Source organism: Desmodus rotundus, chromosome 13 (genome assembly GCF_022682495.2).
Source record: "Desmodus rotundus isolate HL8 chromosome 13, HLdesRot8A.1, whole genome shotgun sequence".
Lineage (NCBI taxonomy): Eukaryota > Metazoa > Chordata > Mammalia > Chiroptera > Phyllostomidae > Desmodus > Desmodus rotundus.
In genome coordinates, this window is record NC_071399.1 from 16,549,436 (window position 1) to 16,567,871 (window position 18,436).

General features: G+C 45.0%; 2 non-coding genes across 2 annotated transcripts; both read right to left on the reverse strand.

Moving 5' to 3' along the window:
* Window positions 1-3,400: 3,400 nt before the first annotated feature.
* On the reverse strand, window positions 3,401-3,591 carry LOC112306805 (U2 spliceosomal RNA). The gene has a single exon (XR_002974988.2). It is a non-coding gene; the product is annotated as a U2 spliceosomal RNA (small nuclear RNA).
* Window positions 3,592-5,805: 2,214 nt separating this feature from the next.
* LOC112306814 (U6 spliceosomal RNA) lies at window positions 5,806-5,912 on the reverse strand. Its single transcript, XR_002974989.2, has one exon. It is a non-coding gene; the product is annotated as a U6 spliceosomal RNA (small nuclear RNA).
* Between the last annotated feature and the right edge of the window lie 12,524 nt (window positions 5,913-18,436).

Genomic DNA, 18,436 nt, shown 5'->3' on the forward strand with positions numbered 1-18,436 from the left:
CTGTGTGTCAACGCACATGGAGGCAACTTCAGTCAAACCTGAGCGGCTACCGTGTATGTAACCTGTTACGTGGCCCTGCAGCAGGTCACTGTCCCTAACTTACTACACTAAAGTATCAGCGTGGCCGAGTGCCTTTTTGAACTCCAGATTTTCTAAACAGGTCTAAGAGGCGGTAGGGAAGAACACTGGTGGGTTATTTCTGGGACTTTTTCCAGGGGGGATGGAGGTGCACAGAGGACATGTTAGAATGTCAGGGCAAAGGTAACAGGTGAGGGGAGGCAGAGGTGGAGAGAGGGCCGACATATTCATGTTCAAAGAGAAGTCTGGGAGAAGGAGAAAAAAACCCACAAAACCCCAACACAACAAAACCAAACCAAACCGAAGACAGAGGGGAAAAGGGTTTTAATAATATAGTATCAAAAAAGTAAAAGGAACACAGTAAATGCACAGACTGGTGGCAAGTCCATAGTCTATGGTGATAGGTCCTTCCAGCAGCAATGAGGTCTGTTTCTTCTCATCTGTTACCTCAAGGCTACCTGCAGACGGGGTAACTTCCACACGAGTCTCTCACAGGAGGGCGGGCAGGTTTCGATCGCTGGTTTCCCGACCCGTCTGAGCCGGGTAGGCACCCACCTCCGCACCCAGCTGCACGCGTGAGTGTTCTTGGCACCGTTGTCAAAATTCATGACATGCCCAGGACTGAATTACTGGCTCATATGGCACCTCTATGTTTAACTTCATGAGGAACTTCCAAACTATTTTCCAAAGTGGCTGTACCGTTTTACATACCCACCAGCAATGAATGAGGATTCCAATTTTTCCACATCCTCACTGACACTTGTTAATGGGTTTTGTATTAGCCACCCTAGTGGGTGTGAAGTGGTACCTTGCGGTTTTCAGTTGCAATACTCTGATGACTAATTGTGTTGAGCATCTTTTCATGGGCTTATGAGTCACTTGGATATCTTCTTTGAAGAAATATCTATTCAAATCCTTTCCCCATGTTTTGTTGGGTTATTTGCCTATTTACTGTTTAGTTGTAAGAGTTATTTATATATTCTGGATACAAGACCCCTCTTGTATCCAGAATACATGTATCCATCTTATATGTGACTTTCAGTTTCTCCCATGTGGGGGGTTGTCTTTTTATTTTCCTGATAGGTGTTAGATTATGGGTTCAACTGTGTCCCCTAAAAAGACATGTTGGAGTCCTAACCCCTGGTATCTCAGAATGTGACCTCATTTGGAGACAAGGTCTTTACAGAGGACACAAAGTTAAACTGAGGTCATTAGACTGGTGTCCTATATGACTGGTGTCCTTACAAACAGGGAAAATTTGAACACAGACATGCATAGAAGGAAGATGATGCACAGACACCCAGGGAGAAGACAGCCATCTGCAAGCTAAGGAGTGAGGCCCAGAACAGACCCTTTCCTCATATCCTTCAGATGGAACCGACCCAGCTGAAACCTCGATATCAGACGTTTAGTCTCCAGGACTATGAAACAACACATCTTGTTGTTTGAGCCACTTCATTTGTGGTACTTTGTTACAGCCGCCCTAGCAAACTAATACAATATCCTTTGAAACACGGAAGCTTTTAATTTTAATGAAGTCCAATGTGTATATTTTTTTCTTTTGCTGCTTGTGCTTTTGATACCATAACTAAGAAACCATTACCTAATCCCAGGTCACAAAGATTTACGTTTCCTTCTAAGATCTTGGCACCCTTGTCAAAAGTCAATTGACCACAGATGCATGAGTTCGTTTCTGGACTCTCGATTCCATCCCGTCAATCTCTACATTTATCCGTATGTCAGTACCACACTGTCTTGGATTACTGCAGCTTTGTAGGAAAATTTGAAATTGAGAAATGTGACTCAACTACATTTGTTCCAAACTATATTTTGATGTAGCAATAAAATATATGAGTCTGGAGCTCAGAGGAAAACTTTCTATCCCTGAGCTTGGTTTCTGGGACTTGTCTATTACCATTAACATCATCTTTGATAAGTGTATCACAGTGCACTTATCAGTATTGTGACTTTCTGCTCCATTATAAACTCAATTTCTCTATCTTGCTATATTAATATATTTCTAGAGCTTGAAAATTTCTATGTTGGTTTAAGTCAAAGGAGCAAGAAAGGTTTCTAGAAGAATCCTTATGTAAGTCATCTTGGATTTATAAAATAAAACATATAAAGACAGAAAGTAGATTAGTGCTGGACAGATGATGAAGAAAAGGGGCAATTAAGAAGTACAGGGCTTCCTTTGGGGGTAAAGGGAATATTCTGGAATTAAATTGGGATGATGGTTGCACAACATTGTGAATTTACTAAAAATCACTGAATCATACATTCTAAATGTTTAAAATAATGAATTTTGTTACATGAAATTTATCTCGGGATAAGAAAATTTCTACGTCAGAATTATCAAAGAATGATGAGACCCCCTCCATACACGAAACTAGAGGACAAAGTTGAATTTGTTGCTTGCTTTAATAAGGGAGAACTCTGCTGGTCAGGCATGGTCTCCAAGAACAGAAGAGACTGGTGACGTCATATAGGATTGTTGAGAAGTGTGGAATTCACGGGCTGGAAGACTTGCAGAGCTCTAAGTGCGCTGACATCATCTGCAGCAGTGTGGTTACTTGGGTGAGAAGCATTGATTGGCTGGCACTCGGAGGTATTTTTGTTGGAGTGGGTCCATTCTTATTGGCAGATTTTCACAAGCAAGAGCCAACACTGACTGGTAGGTTCGCAAAAGCATGTTTGCTTCAGCTAGTTGTCACTAAAAGATTGAACAGACTTAAATTCAGTTTTGGTGACTCCTTGTTTCCATTACTACAGAACAATCGGTGTTTTTCTAATACCAACCTCTTCCATTTCTCTAACCTCTTCTAATCTCTCCCTGGGGGTCTGATCAGCTAGAGGGAAAGGGCAAGAATCTCCTTTCACTACCTGCTCTGTGCTGCTTTCTTCCCGTGGTTACTCACCAGACTCTTATGTGATGCAGAGGAGAACAATGCAGCCCTTCTGTCCGAGTTCCTACAGTCCAGAGAGGGGGCCCAGCTACACACTTGATTCCGACTCAGTGTGAAGGGTACCCAGGGAGCCCCAAAGAGGCCACTCACTGTGTATGGGAGAGGGAGGGGGCCCACAGAGGAGGAAAGCCTTGAATGGACCTTGACCCTGACCCAATCCTGACCATTAGTCTCTGAGTATAAATATGCAGGACAAGCCAAGAGAAAAGACCCTTCAAGAGAAGTAACTTAACAATATATTGTGACTAATTTTCTATGTCAATTCATTTAGATAATAAATTAATATTTATTGGTTACTTACCTTTGCCAGGCATTTTGCTAAGTGGTTTTGGGTTTTTTGTTTTGTTTTGTTTTTTGGGGGGTGCACAGTTCCAGGAAGTACTGCAGTACTGGGTCGATGTGCAGAGTAGATGGAGCAAGCTCCTATGCCATCTCTCAGTTTCAAAAATTTATTCAATATAATGTCCTGGGATAGAGAAAATATCAGATAGTAAACTGATAAGAACAGATACTATATTTGATCTTAGTCAAAAGGACAAGAAACGAAGCTGCTAAGTGCTTTAAATGGATTATCTTACTAAAACCTCACTAAAGGACGAAATAACTTGCCCAAGGTTGTATGGTGAGTAACAGAGACCGGATTCAAATACAGGCAGTCTGACTTTGATAGCTACTTGGGCCCTTTAAGAAATTACAAGTTTAGCCCTGGTTGGTGTGGCTCAGTGTTTTGAGCACCAGCCTGTGATCTAAAGGGTCATTGGTTCAATTCCTGGTCAAGGGTACATGCTTGGATTGCAGGCCAGGTCCCTGGTTGAGGGCACACGAGAGGCAACCACACATTGATGTTTCTCTCCTTTTCTTTCTCCCTCCCTCCCCCTTTCTCTAAAAAAAATAAAAATAAAATAAAATAAAGAAATTACAAGTTTACTAGAGGTAACAAAAGAGTGAACTTCAGAAGAGGGTATTCAGTTTCAGTGGGAAGTATTCTTAATCACCCTAACAGGGCATTTATAATGTTTGGGGCACAGATCTTGATTTGCATTCCAAAAGTGTTTTAATAATGAAAAGTAGCACTGGCTGGTGTGGCTCAGTGGATTAAGTGCTGGCCTGCAAAGCAAAGGGTCATGGGTTTGATCCCCAGTCAGGGCACATGCCTGGGTTGCGGGCTAGGTCACCAGTAGGGGGTGCGTGAGAGGCAACCATACATTGATGTTTCTCTCCCTCTCTATCTTTCTCCCTTCCCCTCTCTCTAAAAATAAATAAATGAAATCATTAAAAAAAATAAAATAAAAGGTATTTAAAATATATTTTAAAAGTATATATTCCATAACTTAGAAGATAATAACTTCCTTGAATAACACTAATTGAGCCATCAGGTAAAGAAATTAAAGTAAATTTACAAAGAAACAATAATCTTATCCTTTAGGAAGAAGGTTATATCTAAATAGAAGTATAATGAGAATAACAGGTATATATGTATACTTATTTATTTATTGTTCTTTTTTATTGTTATTTTATTACAGTTGTCCCAGTTTTTCTCCCTTTGCCCTCTTCCGCCCAGCCCACGCACCACTCCCAGTCAATCCCCACACTGTTGTCCATGTCCGTGGGTCACTCATACACGTTCTTTGAGTGGGCCTTCTTTCCACCGTTATCCCTCTGGCCCCTCCCCTCTGGCTGCTGTCAGTCTGTTCATGTTTCCATGTCTCGGGTTCTAATTTGCCCACTAGCTTGTTTTGTTCATTAGATTCCTGTTATAAGTGAAATCATATGGTATTTATCTTTCACCGACTAGCTTATTTCACTTAGCATAATTCTCCAGTTCCATCCATGCTGTCGCAAAGGGCAAGAGCTCCTTCTTTCTTTCCACTGCATAGTATTCCATTGTGTATTTGTACCATAGTTTTTTGAGGGGGGAGGGGGGTGGGGGTTAGATTTTATTTATTTTTCGACAGAGGGGAAGAGAGAGAGAAAGAGAGGGAGAGAAACATCAATGTGTGGTTGCCTCTCGCATGCCCCCCTCATCCCCTCCCCCCACTGGGGACCTGGCCTGCAACCCAGGCATGTGCCCTAACTTGGAATGAAACCAGCGACCCCCTGGTTCACAGGCCGGCACTCAATCCATTGAGCCACACCAGCCAGGGCTATACCATAGTTTTTTGATCCACTCACCTACTGAAGGGCACTTAGGCTGTTTCCTGTACCTGGCTATTATAAATAGCACTGCATAAGTCCTTTTGAAGTGATGTTTTGGCATTCTTAGGGTATATTCCCAGCAGCAGAATCACTGGGTCAAAAGGCAGTTCCACTTTTAATTTTTTGAGGAAATTCCATACTGTTTTCCACAGTGGCTGCACCAATCTTCATTCCCACTGACAGTGCACTAGGGCTCCCTTTTCTCCACATCCTTGCCAGCACTTGTTGTTTGTTGATCTGTTAATGATGGTCATTCTGACAGGTGTGAGGTGATAGCTCATTGTGGTTTTATTTATTTTATTTTATTTATTAAATGAAGGGAGAGAGAGGGAGAGAAACATGGATGTGTGTGAAAGATACATCGATTGGTTGCCTGTCGCACAACCCCAGCTGGGGACCTGGCCTGCAACCCAGGCATGTACCCTGACTGGGAATCAAACCAGCGACCTTCCAGTTCACAGGCCTGTGCTCATTCCACTGAGCCATACCAGCCAGGACAGCTCTTACTGTGATTTTAATTGGCATCTTTTTGATGGCTGGTGATGATGAGTATCTTTTCATATGTAAAAATTTGGGACGCTGCATTAATTTGGGTGTCATCCTTGCTCAGGGGCCATGCTAATCTGCTCTGTATCATTCTAATTTTAGTATATGTGCTGCTGAAGTGAGCACTATATGTATATTTATATGTATATTTATACTATATGTATATTATAAATATACATAAATTTATATTTATGTATATTTATGTATATGTGTATAAATCACTCAGCACCTAAGTACTTACCTGTGGTCAATTGATTAGATGCAAAACGTGGTCTTTTACCAATTTTGTTTGCAGAAAATACCACTGTTTACGAAGTAAGCATTAGCAGAGTAATTTGACAAGAAAGGCTGTTGTCTTCCTTCATTGTAATTCTTTATAATTTAAGACAAACTAAAGCCTTCCTAATTAACCCCTCTTTATAAAACCATTCCAAAAATGCATTTCATTAATCAGAAGCCTGCCTCTTTCTAAAAGAAATTTGGAGTGGCTTAAGATAAAGAATGTGAATGCATCGACTCATAAAGCAGAAATGAACACAGCAAGCAGGAAAATGAGCAGAAGCAGATGTGCTGACCCTGCGAGCGGGCTAACCACCGTGACTGAGCACCCAATTTGGCTTCCGGAGCAGGTCTACAAAGCAGTTAATAGAAACCCTGGAACACGGTAAGGCTGCTCCCCTGGTGGCTGATATATTATAATTCATAACCACTATTACATTTCTCGTCTCAGATACCCATGTTATGTTACCACATGAAGTTGCCGCTACATCCACTTTTAGACTTTTAAAGTGATTTTGGAACCAGGAGCCATCGGATGGGAATCTTCCGGTACAACCCAGCACTGGGCTCTGCCGGGCCGTGTGGGAGCTCCCTCAGGACCATTTGAGTCTTGTGTTTCAGGAGATAAAAAAGAATGATTAAACTGGCAAAGTGCTTTCACCATATGTTTAGCTCTTTCATCTCTGACTGCAAAATGTGAAGGCAATAAAGTCCCCCGTATTTTGGTCTGAAACACATCTCCACGACTCTTGGTGGCCATGACAAACAAGAAAAAAAGAGTAAGTTAATATTGTTCTCATCACAAATAATGGAAAGTTTCCACTAGAAGACTCAAAAAGTATTTCCAGTGCAGGTCGGAGAGCCTGGAGAATCCAGCCAAACAGGGTGTTCCTCTCATCCCTCATCTGGACCTGAGATGGATGCACGTCCTCGGGAAACAACTTGCGGAGCCTAAGGCCCCGGGCAGACCCTGAGAGTCTCCGAGAAATGCCACAAGGGTGGGGGTCTGCCGGGAGCGGCCCCCCTGCTTAGAGCAGACAGGGCTCATCAGGAATGGAGACCTTAGAAATGCAGACCTTAGCAAAACTAGCAGATTCCCTCTGGGCCCAAATGCCAAGTCCCCTTTATATGCCCTCCTTAAGCTCTTCATTTTTGCCTTCTGCCAAACCCTTAGGCGGTGTCATTTTCATATTCACCTGGGATGATACCAGAAGGCAGTTTGGAAATCATTACCTCCCCTCAGGTATCCTAGCACAGTGCATGGTGGGCACTCAAGAAGTAAACAAATGAGAACCAAAAAGCACCCAGAACAAGAATGACCCTGATGGTTCGAATTCAGTTCGGAAAAAAAACTTTTTAAAGAGGGGAATGAGTGTCAAAATTCTTAAAGAGAGCCCCCACAGATTTCCCCACGTGCATCCTCCTCCTTCCAATTGTACCCATTGGATGTCCCCTCCGTCTCTGTGATTATCCAGCTCTCCTCGTCGCAAACTACCTCCAGCTACTGTTACTTAGCAATTCCGTCTTAAAGAGACTAAGATTTGGGGTTAGGGGAGAAACAGCAGATGGAATATATTCTCTTTTCTTAGTTGATAACAAGGGAAAGGAGGGAATGTGGACATGATCAATTCCCATCATTAATCAAATAGAAAATACTAACTTTCTAAACAGAAAATGTGTGGGTTAAATGCCTCCTTACTTTTTCTGGAAAATGTACATTTGGTCGCAATCCACCAAAGTGGATGTAATTTTACTGGATTTATCTCAGGCTAATCACTACCTTACCGTGCTTCATTCATTCATAGTTAAGCACCTCTAAAATCTACCTCCCATCCATTGGAATGTTTCTTTAACGAAGAAATAGCATTATTACTACTACATGTATCTTTACACCATGATTATGATAAGCAGAAAAAGAGAATGATTTGATCTGTAGAACCTTTACATCGTTGTTAAATTCTCCAACCCTGTCCCTTCACATTCTCCTTTAAAAACTTCAGATGACGATGAAACTTCATACAGGTATTAAAAAGTCTATTTGTTTTCACGTAGGAGAGAATTTTAGTAGACGTGATGCTGCTTGTTACGTGAACAGAAGTACACAGACTTTTTATGGCACTATATCGTGTCTTTGCTTATTTCTTTGGTTACGTAAAGCTTCCGGCTGACACATGGTAGTTGTTAGAGGTGCTTCGCCATGAAGACAGCAGCTGGCCTGCCAGGGCTGGAACATGCCATGCGGCTCTGCTAGTGAGCTGAGTACTTTTTCCCCTAACCGCTGAGTGTCGTGACCGCCATCAATCAGCCCAACACCCAATCTCTCAGCCAACAAGCAACAAATTCTTAAGAAGCTTTTTTCTGATTTTCCTCCTGGAATGTTCCTACACAAGATCAAAGCCATGTGCAGAAATATCTCTGCATGATATCAGCACTGATATTTTTTCTCAGTGCAAAACAAGAAAGAACAGCGCTGGCCCAGTGCTCCGGAAGATCTTATCCCAGAGATGAGCCAAGGGAGGTTGTATGACCCTTCTTGCTTTACCTCTGATCCTGGCGGCCTGAGCCCCAAAAGGTCAAGACGGTGGCCTCCCTCAGAGCCGTGAATTATGGGCCAAAAGCAACGTAAGCTGGGCCTGGGTTGAGAGAAGTTAGTACCCAGGGGCACAACAGTCGGGCTGTGACTGCCTCGCTGGCAGAGTGCCCAGCTCGTTTAGGCTGACACACCTCCTCCCTGCCCTGCCCAGTCCCTTTTGTCCCATGGTGCTTGCTTTCCCCACAGTCTTACTGGCTTTACTTGCCCCTCAACCAGCCTGGGCCATCCTATGACGGATTCCCAGCCTCTGCTGTGTCCCTGTGCTCTTTCTGACCACAAATTCCACTGCTACTCCTCCTCGGCCGCTTCCTCAGTGTTCCCTATGTTTCTGTCCTGGGACCTCCTTGAGTGATTTCACCTACGCCCCAAGCTTCAACTGCCTCCGGTACGCAAATTATTTACAGCTCAGATTTCCAACCCGACTACCTCCCCAGATTCAAGCTCCAGCTGCATTCCAAAGAGCTTGACCTTGAAGTCCTTCTGGCATGACATTCAATGTGTGCTTGCATCCAATGGCTCTCCCAGAAAATGCCTCAAGTGCGGGGGACTGCGGTGGGAGTCCCGCTGCATATAGCAGACAGGGCTTGGCACAACTGCAGACCTTAGAGAAACTAGCAGATTCCATCTGGGCACAAAGAACAAGTCTGTCTTCATATGCCCTCCTTCAGCTCTTCCTTTTTGCCTGCCGCCCAGCCCGTAGGTAATTCCATTCTTAGGTGCGCCCGAGATGATAGCAGAAGGCAGTTTATGAGTGTAAGCTCTCCTCAGATGTTCTAGCTCAGTACACGGCACAGGCACCTGTTTTCCCAAACTAGCAAACTTTCCTCCTTCCGGTACCATCAGTAGCCAGCTCAGCTCAGTTCTACATCCTGAATACCTTGCCACACTGCCCTTTCTCTCTGTCCCACTGCCTAAAGCAGGCTTCATCATCTTTTTCCTCCAACAGCCTCCGGATTCGTTTTTATACTGCCCTGCTCCTAGGCTATCTCATTGTCTTCCAAAAACACAAAATGCATCCCGCCTACCTACATTTTACGACTTCCAGTGGCTTGGAAGTAAAGCCCGACTCTGGTCTAGGCCTTTACAGCCGGCCCTCAGGTGGCTTTCCAGCTGCCTCTCCCATCACTTTCCCTAGCACCCAGGCCCCCAGCCACACCTGACCGCTCCCGCCCAGCACACCACTCCCTGGCAAGCCATTGGTCAGGCTGTCTCCAGCTTGGAAAGTGCTAGTCTTTGCCTGTCAAACATGCACTTAACATTTAAAAGCCCAGTTCTGACACAGGCCCACCGGCTGCCCCACCTTGGCAGAGGGAGTTCCCCCGGGGGCGGTGCACTCCCTCCCGAAGGGCAGGACTGGGCTGCCCTCGCCTCCTTCGCACACCAACCCCACTCCCTGGTGCCAGGCATTGAAACGCCTGTTGGTTTTCATTTCACCAGAAGAAGAAAGCTGAAAAGTCACAGATTGGATGCCTAAGAGTCTAATTACATTTTAATTATTTCCTCTCCCCACAACAGATACTATTTAAATGAGAATGTAACATGATGGCTATTTATTTGAATGTCATCCAGAAGCAAATAACAGACTCTTACAAGGAAGCTCCCCCAGTGGCAGCCTATTCCTGAGGTCAGAGCCACCTTCCCTCAGCAGTCACAGGCTCTTCACCTGGACAGGGAGGGTGGAGGGGAAGGTGGCAGGCAGGAGGAGGGAGGGAGGAAGAGGGAGGAGGGAGGAGGAAAACATGTTTCCATTAAAGGGAAAAAGGAAAGAGTTGTAAAACCTCCCAGAGTTAGGACCTTATCCCCCTAACAGGGTAATTTCACCTCCTCACGGGGGTCTAAGCATACAATTCAGTTAAACTGATTGAGAAGCAACTGGACTTAATAAACTGCAAAGAGCAAAGGAAACCACTCAGCGATCAGAGAAGGGTGTTTGGGATGGGGAGGCCCCGGCAGGCAGCTCTGTTTCTGCCCACAGTCTGGAGTGGTCTCTTCCCCGCCCCGGACCTCCTTCTTCCCAGGTGTTTAAGGAAGGCTGGCAGCTGCCAAAGGAAAGGTCGGCAAGGGACCGAGAGGAGAGAAGGTGGTGAAGAGGAGATGGAAATGTCAGTGGGTTTGCGGAAGCAGCACGGAGTGGAGCCTTCTCCTCCCTACCGTTTTCTCCTGTCGTGGAATCCCTATCGCCTGTTTCCTGCATGGCTTCCCCTGGTGACTGCCCTCAGCATCCCACCGCCACCATCACGCCCACCCTCAGGCTAATCAAATCATGTGTTTCCCCTCCTTCCCAGGGCCCTGTTTGTGGAGGGGCTCCGCCCGCAGGGCTCCCCCGGCTACCGTGGATGAGAATAAGTCTACCAAGACAGGATCTGCTCGGGCAGGAAAGGTGGCTGATCTCTCAAAGGAGAAGGGCCAGGAGCCAGTTCCTCAATGGGTTTTTATTGGGTTTATTTGCATAGGAATACAGGGTGTATAAATAAAGCTCATCAGTCATTGTCAGGCAGTAAGGATCAAACAATAGACAACATTCAAAGACCTCTGAGGGCTTATTTTGAGTCAGGGTCAGATAGCTAAAGGGCCAGGAAACTTTGGGGAAACAAACTCATTCTATGCTTGGACTCTTATCATTTAAATTGAGGGTATTAGCGAAGTAGGTTTCACAGGATTTCATGCATTCTTTCTTAGGCCTGATCCTCCAGGGAACCCGCCCTTTCCAGCACAGGGCCACACCCACCTCCGGCATTGTTTTAGGCTTAAGTCGGGCAGGGGAAGTAAGGCAGTCAAGAGATTAGGAGACTTCTTGCAGACAGAATGAGGGCTCAGGCTATGTCAAAGCCAAGGGGAGAGGGTCCATCACCCCCTTTTTCTATAGCCCCCCGAGTCCTTCCGTGAGGGTCCCTTCGTGACCATGCCTGTCAGGGCATCTCTCCCTTGAGGAATCTTACCCGTCATTGGCTAACTGGTCAGGCTCAGGGCCAAGCAGGGTGAGGTAAAAGGGGGCAGAGGCTGCGCCCCTGCGAGGGAGTTAAGCTTTGTCTCCTTCGTGGCTTATGGTCCCAAGGCCTCTCACTCGGCCTTAGCTATGAGGGGGCTACAGCTTCTGAAACCAGGCAGAACAGTTCCCAACACCCATTCTTATCCCAAGTGCTTCAGCCAACATTCAGGGGCCTCCAGCCCTGACCCGGCCCGCTTCTTCAGCCCAGTCTCCTGACCTCCCCACCTCGAAGCCCGGTTCATGGGTCTTTGCGTGCCACCTGCTACCTCGGTGCACTTGTTTACACCTTCCCTTTGCTTGGAATCTTTCAAGATTCACGTCAGATGTTGGGTTTTCAAGGAAGACATACACACTGACACACACATACACACTCAGACACACAAAAATAGACACACTCATAGCCACACACAAGTATACATATAGACACACACGTACACACGCTACACCACACTCGGACACTGAGCTTAAATCCCTTCTCTGGGCTCTCATAGCACCTTATCCGGACCGCTGCCACTGAACTGACCGGCTTTTCCTGACAAATCTGTCCTCCTATCTCAGTGATAAATTCTTCAAGGTCAGAGACCATGCTCTTTGAAACATTAGACACCTGACTTCCCTCACGCACTATCCAGTTCAGCGATTTCAACTGCTGTGCCACAAGAAGGTTTAAAACATGCACTACCTATTTGGTCAGGGGCACTGACCTCTTTTCCCTTAGGTCGTCAAATTAAAAAATGACAACAGCCAACACAACAATAGCCATCCTTCTGAATGAATCAAAACTATACCTATTTTTTGTCAGACCGGCAAAAAATATAACATTTTTTTGGCGTGCCGCAGTTTTAGTAATGAGTATATGTGTGCCATGAGATGAAAGAGGTTGAAAATCGCCTATCTAGTTAGTTCCCAGGGAACCGTCAATAAAACTTCGCTAAACGCAACCCGACAGTAATTCCAAGGCAGGCCAGAAGGGCTGGGAAATGGGATGGCTCCCCCAGTGACCAAACCTAAAATTTATTCCTCTCTAAATTCTGGGACGAGGACGGATCGCAGCCTTCCATGGCAAGTGACAGTCACAGCATCATCCCACTTTCAAATCGCCATCTTACCCCTGAAAACACACAACAAATTGTATGTTTACAACTTAGTCATTAGCTGTTAGATTCAAGGCCATTCCCCAGCTTGAGATATTCAGCAGAATAAACTGAGTCGATGCCACTTCTAAAGAGCCAAAAGGAGACAGCAGAGACACGTGCGTAAAGCTTCGTTTAGCCCTTATTTCACTCCCCCATTTATCTCCTACATGAAAACCCTTCAAAGGCAGAAGCTATGTCTAATTATTCTTTATTTTTTCCACAGCTTCTAGCGGAACACTTTCAGTATAAACAGCAAAGCACTGGAGAAGAAGATGGGAGAGGATGGAAACAGGCCCTTTGGATTTTCCGGAAGAAAAAAAATCACATGTAACTTGGAAATTTAATAAAACCCTCCAAAGTACATGATGCTACTTTACGTAATTTGTATATAACTGACTTAATGTAATTAAGCATCAATTCGAGCATCGTGTTTATTTACTCATTCCTTTTTAATTAATTAATTCTACTTTAATTGTTTTCTTTATTTATTCTAACAAAGAATACACTTTAATTTAAACCTGTTCTAATTATTTAATTATTAATTAATTTAAGTGTTAAGTAGTAAGGATGCTTCTGTTTGTGTCACAGCAGTCTTCCTAGCTGTGAGGTCCGCTCACCTGTGCCACCTAGTAGTCAGGAACACAGGCTTTGGGGCCAGACAGCTCTGGTCAGAATCCCAGTTTTGTTACCCACCAGGTGTCCACCCTGGGTCAGCCTCGTGAACCTCACCATCCTCACCTGTAAGGAGGAGCACAGCCCAGACCTCACAGGGAGGGTGGGCACCGACCACTGAGCTCACTGCTGGGCACATAGATGGAAGCCTAGAAACAGTTGCTATTTTATTGTTGTTTTCATTGTTTTGTGGGTCTTCAGAAAACTTGAAATGAGAGCAGAGACTCTAGATTAGAGCAGAACACCGTTGAGATATTGATAGGGTTGGCAATTTGAAGAGGTATAATGGGAGCAATCACATCTGAATATATGTGTAGGACAAAAGCAAAAACAAATTAGCAAAGCAACTTGTTAAAACCTAAGTCGGGCGTGTAGACAAGACATTTCCTTGGCAGAACAGGGTTGGGGGCAGTTAGGGGTCTAGGCTTCCCCAGCCTGCCCACAGTTTACCCCATTTTGACCTGGTTTCAGCAGCTGGCCTCTCGGTCAGTTGGGAGTAGCCCACGATCTCACCCTAGGCCTTCACCCCAAAGACTCTAAAATCCAATGGGGAATTCCAGGCTGCTCTCTCCCACACCTCCCCCATGCTCCATCCCTCTTTAGTGATGGCTGCGCCAGTCTGAAGCATGCTCCCTCATTTCTTTCATTTGGTCAATTTATTCCATTAGAACACATGATTTGGGTATTGAAGGATGAATAGAAGTTTGCCAATCATAACTAAAAGATTGCTTTTTCTGCAAATTATAGCCATTCACCCCATTTGATGGATGCCAGTCCATCTGCCCAGACATTTTAATGGACCAAGAGCTGGGGCAACACGCTGGTTCCAGTAGAACAGCCTTGTGGGACCAGCGCCCTGGGACTCGTGCGTGACCTACAATCTCAGTTTCCGTGTCACATCGTCCAAAGCAATTAAAAATACTTTACTCACCGATTGACACTGAACTCCCTTCTCTGCACCCAATTAAAAATATAATAGTAACAACTGCCTTAGATCTAAAATAAGCCCGGAATAGAAACAGTCTGTTTAAAAATCAATAAACTTTTCCTAATCCCTGCAGTGGAAAAAGAGACAGGCTCCTCTCTGTCTTCCCTAAAAAGTCAGTATTTATACAAAGCATTATGTTGCCGGATTCAGAGACGCAGAGGTGCCCGAGCTTCCACGCGGCTGCCTGTACCCTCTGAATGCTGCATGACTTATTTGGCTATAACTAATCTCGGCTCCGGGCTTGCTTACATTTTTGGGTTTCCCTGTCGCCTGGAATGCATCTCAATGTTCTCATTAGCGCTGTCTTCCCGGCCCAGGCCCTCTCTCTCCTTTTGTTGCTGTTACTTTCTGTCCTGCCAGTAGTAATCTTGACTGCTCCCAGCAGGCAGCCAGGCCCTGGTGTGTTCCCCATCACGCTGACACTCTCAGTTCCCGTGCCAGACCCAGGCTGACTCCTCGCCCCTCCCCTCCCCGCACCGCCGTGTTCACTGAGGCCTCTACAGTAGGCATTTTTTAAACTCTTTCTTTCTAAATATATTTTATGCCTTTTATAGAAGACTACAGAGAAATATACTGAGAAACCCCCCGACCCAGAATTAAACACTATTATTTTTCTAGCATAATCCTTATTTCATTGTGTGTTTCATTTAAAAAGTAATGCATCTCTTGATATGACATGATGAGAATGTCACTTACCTGCTTTCCCCAAACCCCGTAACCCCAGTCTAACCATGAAAAAACATCAGGCAAACCCAAATAGAGGGACCTTCTATAAAACATCTGAACCGACTCCTCAAAACGACTAAAGTCATGAAATGAGCTAACTCTGAGGAAATGTCACAGTCCAGAGGCCCCTACGGAGACATAATCAGCATCTGAGATGTGGTTTCCTGGATGGGGTCTCCGAGAAGAAAAAGGACATTGAAAACTTTAAAACTCCTGTTAAAGAATTGGACCTCAGTGTGTAATGTATCAGTATTGGCTCTGTGGTTGTGACAAATATATGGGGGCAAGATGTTAATAACAGGGGAAACTGGATGCTACGTGGGAACTCTCTGTATTGTCTTTACCTTCTTGTAAATCTCAAACTATTTTCAAATTTAAAGTTTATGTTTAAAACGGGCTGCATGATCATTGCGGGGAAATTCAGACAATACATAAGTATATAAAATCAAAGACAACAGCCCTTTGCTCCTATCTCCCACCTCAGGGTTGGCACCGGCCTTGTTTTCTGGAAATGTTTCCTCTTTATTGCATAGTTGAGCTCACGCTACAAATGCAGTTTTGCATCCTGGCTTTTTTGTTGTTTAGCCTTACAGCATAAGCGTTTTCTCATGTCCTTAAGAACTCCTTAAAGACCATTTTATAGGTTGCGTCATATTCATCGCACTGTTCTCTTGCCTAAACGAGCTGTGATCCAGCTCTCATGTTCCCGTGAAATTAACTTTCATCACCGATGTCTTAGAATGTGTCCTCCAGCAAAGACCTGCTCTTCTGCTTTCTCCAAGCAGCAAGGACAAGGGCAAAACCTTCACCATGTTCAACTGGGGCCCCCAGGAAGCTGGTCTGGTCCAGTGTGTTTCGGCTGGGTTCTGTGTTACAGCCCTGCCTTTCGTGATCTCTTCCCTCGTCTTTATTTCTCATGATGTGGGGACCCATTATGATAACCTTGGTGCTGTCATTGCTGATGGCTCAAATGTGGAATGCTTGAACTGTGATGTACTGGATTGAATGGTGTCCCCCCCACTCAGAACCTCAGAATGAGACCTTATTTCAAAATAGGGTCTTTAGCCCTGGCTAGTGTGGCTCAGTGGACTGAGTGCCTGCCTGCGCGATGCAAAGGATCGCTGGTTTGATTACGGTCGGGACCCAAGCCTGGGTTGTGGGCCAGGTTCCCAGTAGGGGGCATGCGAGAGGAAAGCACACATTGATGTTTCTCTCCCTCTCTTTCTTTCTCCCTTCCCCTCTCTAAAAATAAATAAATAAAATCTTTACCAAAAAAAATAGGGTCTTTACAGATGCAATTCTGTAGGATGAGACCATACGGAGCCAAACGTCTACAAGCAAAGGGGCACCAAGGATGGCTGGCAACCACCAGAAGCTAGGAGCAGATTCTCCTTCAAAGCCCCTAAGAAGAAACCAACTCTGCCAGCACCTTGATTTTGGACTTCTGGCCTCCAGAACCGTGAGAGAATAAGTTTCTGTTGTTTTAAGCCACCCAGGTTGTGGTACATTTGTCCCCCCTCATCTGCTGTTTTGCTGCCCACAGTGTGTTACCGCCGATGAAGGTGGTAACCAGTTTAGCATTAAATGAAAAATTCCAAAAATGCACAATTCCTAAGTTTTAAATTGGGTGCTATTCTGAGTAGCGTGTTGAAATCTCGCGGGATCCCGCCCCATCCCGCAACACGATGCATCGCTGTGTGCGGGGCTCCACGCTGTGGATGCTCGCCCTGCGTTCCTCACGTCTACATATTGCTGTTTTCCAGTCTACTATCTCGCTGTCAAAGTGCTTATTTTCAAGTCACTTTTATTTAATAATGTCGCCAACGTAATGTCGCCAACGTGCAAGAGTAGAGATGCTACTCAGTCGGATATACCAAAGAGAAGCCATAAAATGCTGCCTTGCAGTGAAAAGGTGAAATTACTTCATCAGGCATTTTATCACCTCCCATCATCGCAGGAAGGGTGAGTACAGTACAATACGATATTTTGAAAGACAGAGCGACCTTATTCATGTAACTTTTATTACAGTATATTGTTGTAAATGTTCTATTTTATTACTCACTGTTGTGCATCTCTTACCATGTCTACTTTATACATTGGACTTTATTATAGGTATTACATATAGGGTTCGGTACTATCTGTGGTTTCAGGCATCCGCTGAGGGTCTTGAAACGGACCCCCATGGACAACGGGGGCTAAAGTACTTTCGCCACCCATACAGTGGGCTGTGGTCTCAGTGGGACCTGGGTCTGAGCAGAACTCTGGAATTTGTGTGAGGACAGGGGCACTGGTTCTCACTGTGAGGGCCAGGGAGGTATGTGGGGGCACCTACAGAGGTCATAGGTTCCAGGCTTTGAGTGAAAGTCCAATCAGAGGCCAGGTGTTTTGGGTCATTTTCCTTCTCTTCAGTCATTCCCACCTGGTGGCCATTTCTTTCTGGTCAGACAGAAAGACCACAAAGATAACTTTCTCCCTTTTATCCCTTTTATCTGCATCTATAGTATTTCTTTTTAAAAAAAAATATTTTATTTATTTGTTTTTAGAGAGATGGGAAGGGGGGAGAGAGGGAGAGAAACATTAATGTGTGGGTGCCTCGCACACGCCCCTTACTGGGGACCTGGCCTGTAACCCAGGCATGTGGCCTGACTGGGAATCGAACCAGCGACCCTTTGCTTGGCAGGCCTGCACTCAATCCACTGAGACGCACCATCCAGGGCTGCATCTATAGTATTTCCAGAAGATTTAAGTCATTTGTCAGAATATACTCTTAATTTACAAAGCATCCAGGTTGCAAATGAGTAAATTTTAAAAGCTTTGCCTGACTGGTGTGGCTCAGTGCATTGAGCGCTGTCCTGGAAACCAAAGGGTCACGGTTCAGTTCCCAGTCAGGGCACATGCCTGGGTTGTGGGCCAGGTCCCGGTCAGGACCCGTAGGCTGGGGCTCATATGAGAGGCAACCAATGGATGTTTCTCTCTCACATTGATGTTCCTCTACCTCTCTTTCCCCTTCCCTTCCTCTCTCCCTAAAAATAAATAAATAAAATACTTTTTTTAAAAAAAGAGGGGCGTTGCATCTGCCACAAAAACTGATTTTGGATAGAGAGATTCTCCTTAGAGGAGAGGCTTAAATTAAGATTGATGAGAAAAATGTAAATGGGATGTTGGCAATAACTCTTCAATGTGTGAGACCTGAGGACCACTCAGGTCCGAGGAGTACTTTTCTTTACAGAGCTGTGAAGTACCATGAGGTCCTGAGGCTAGTGTGTG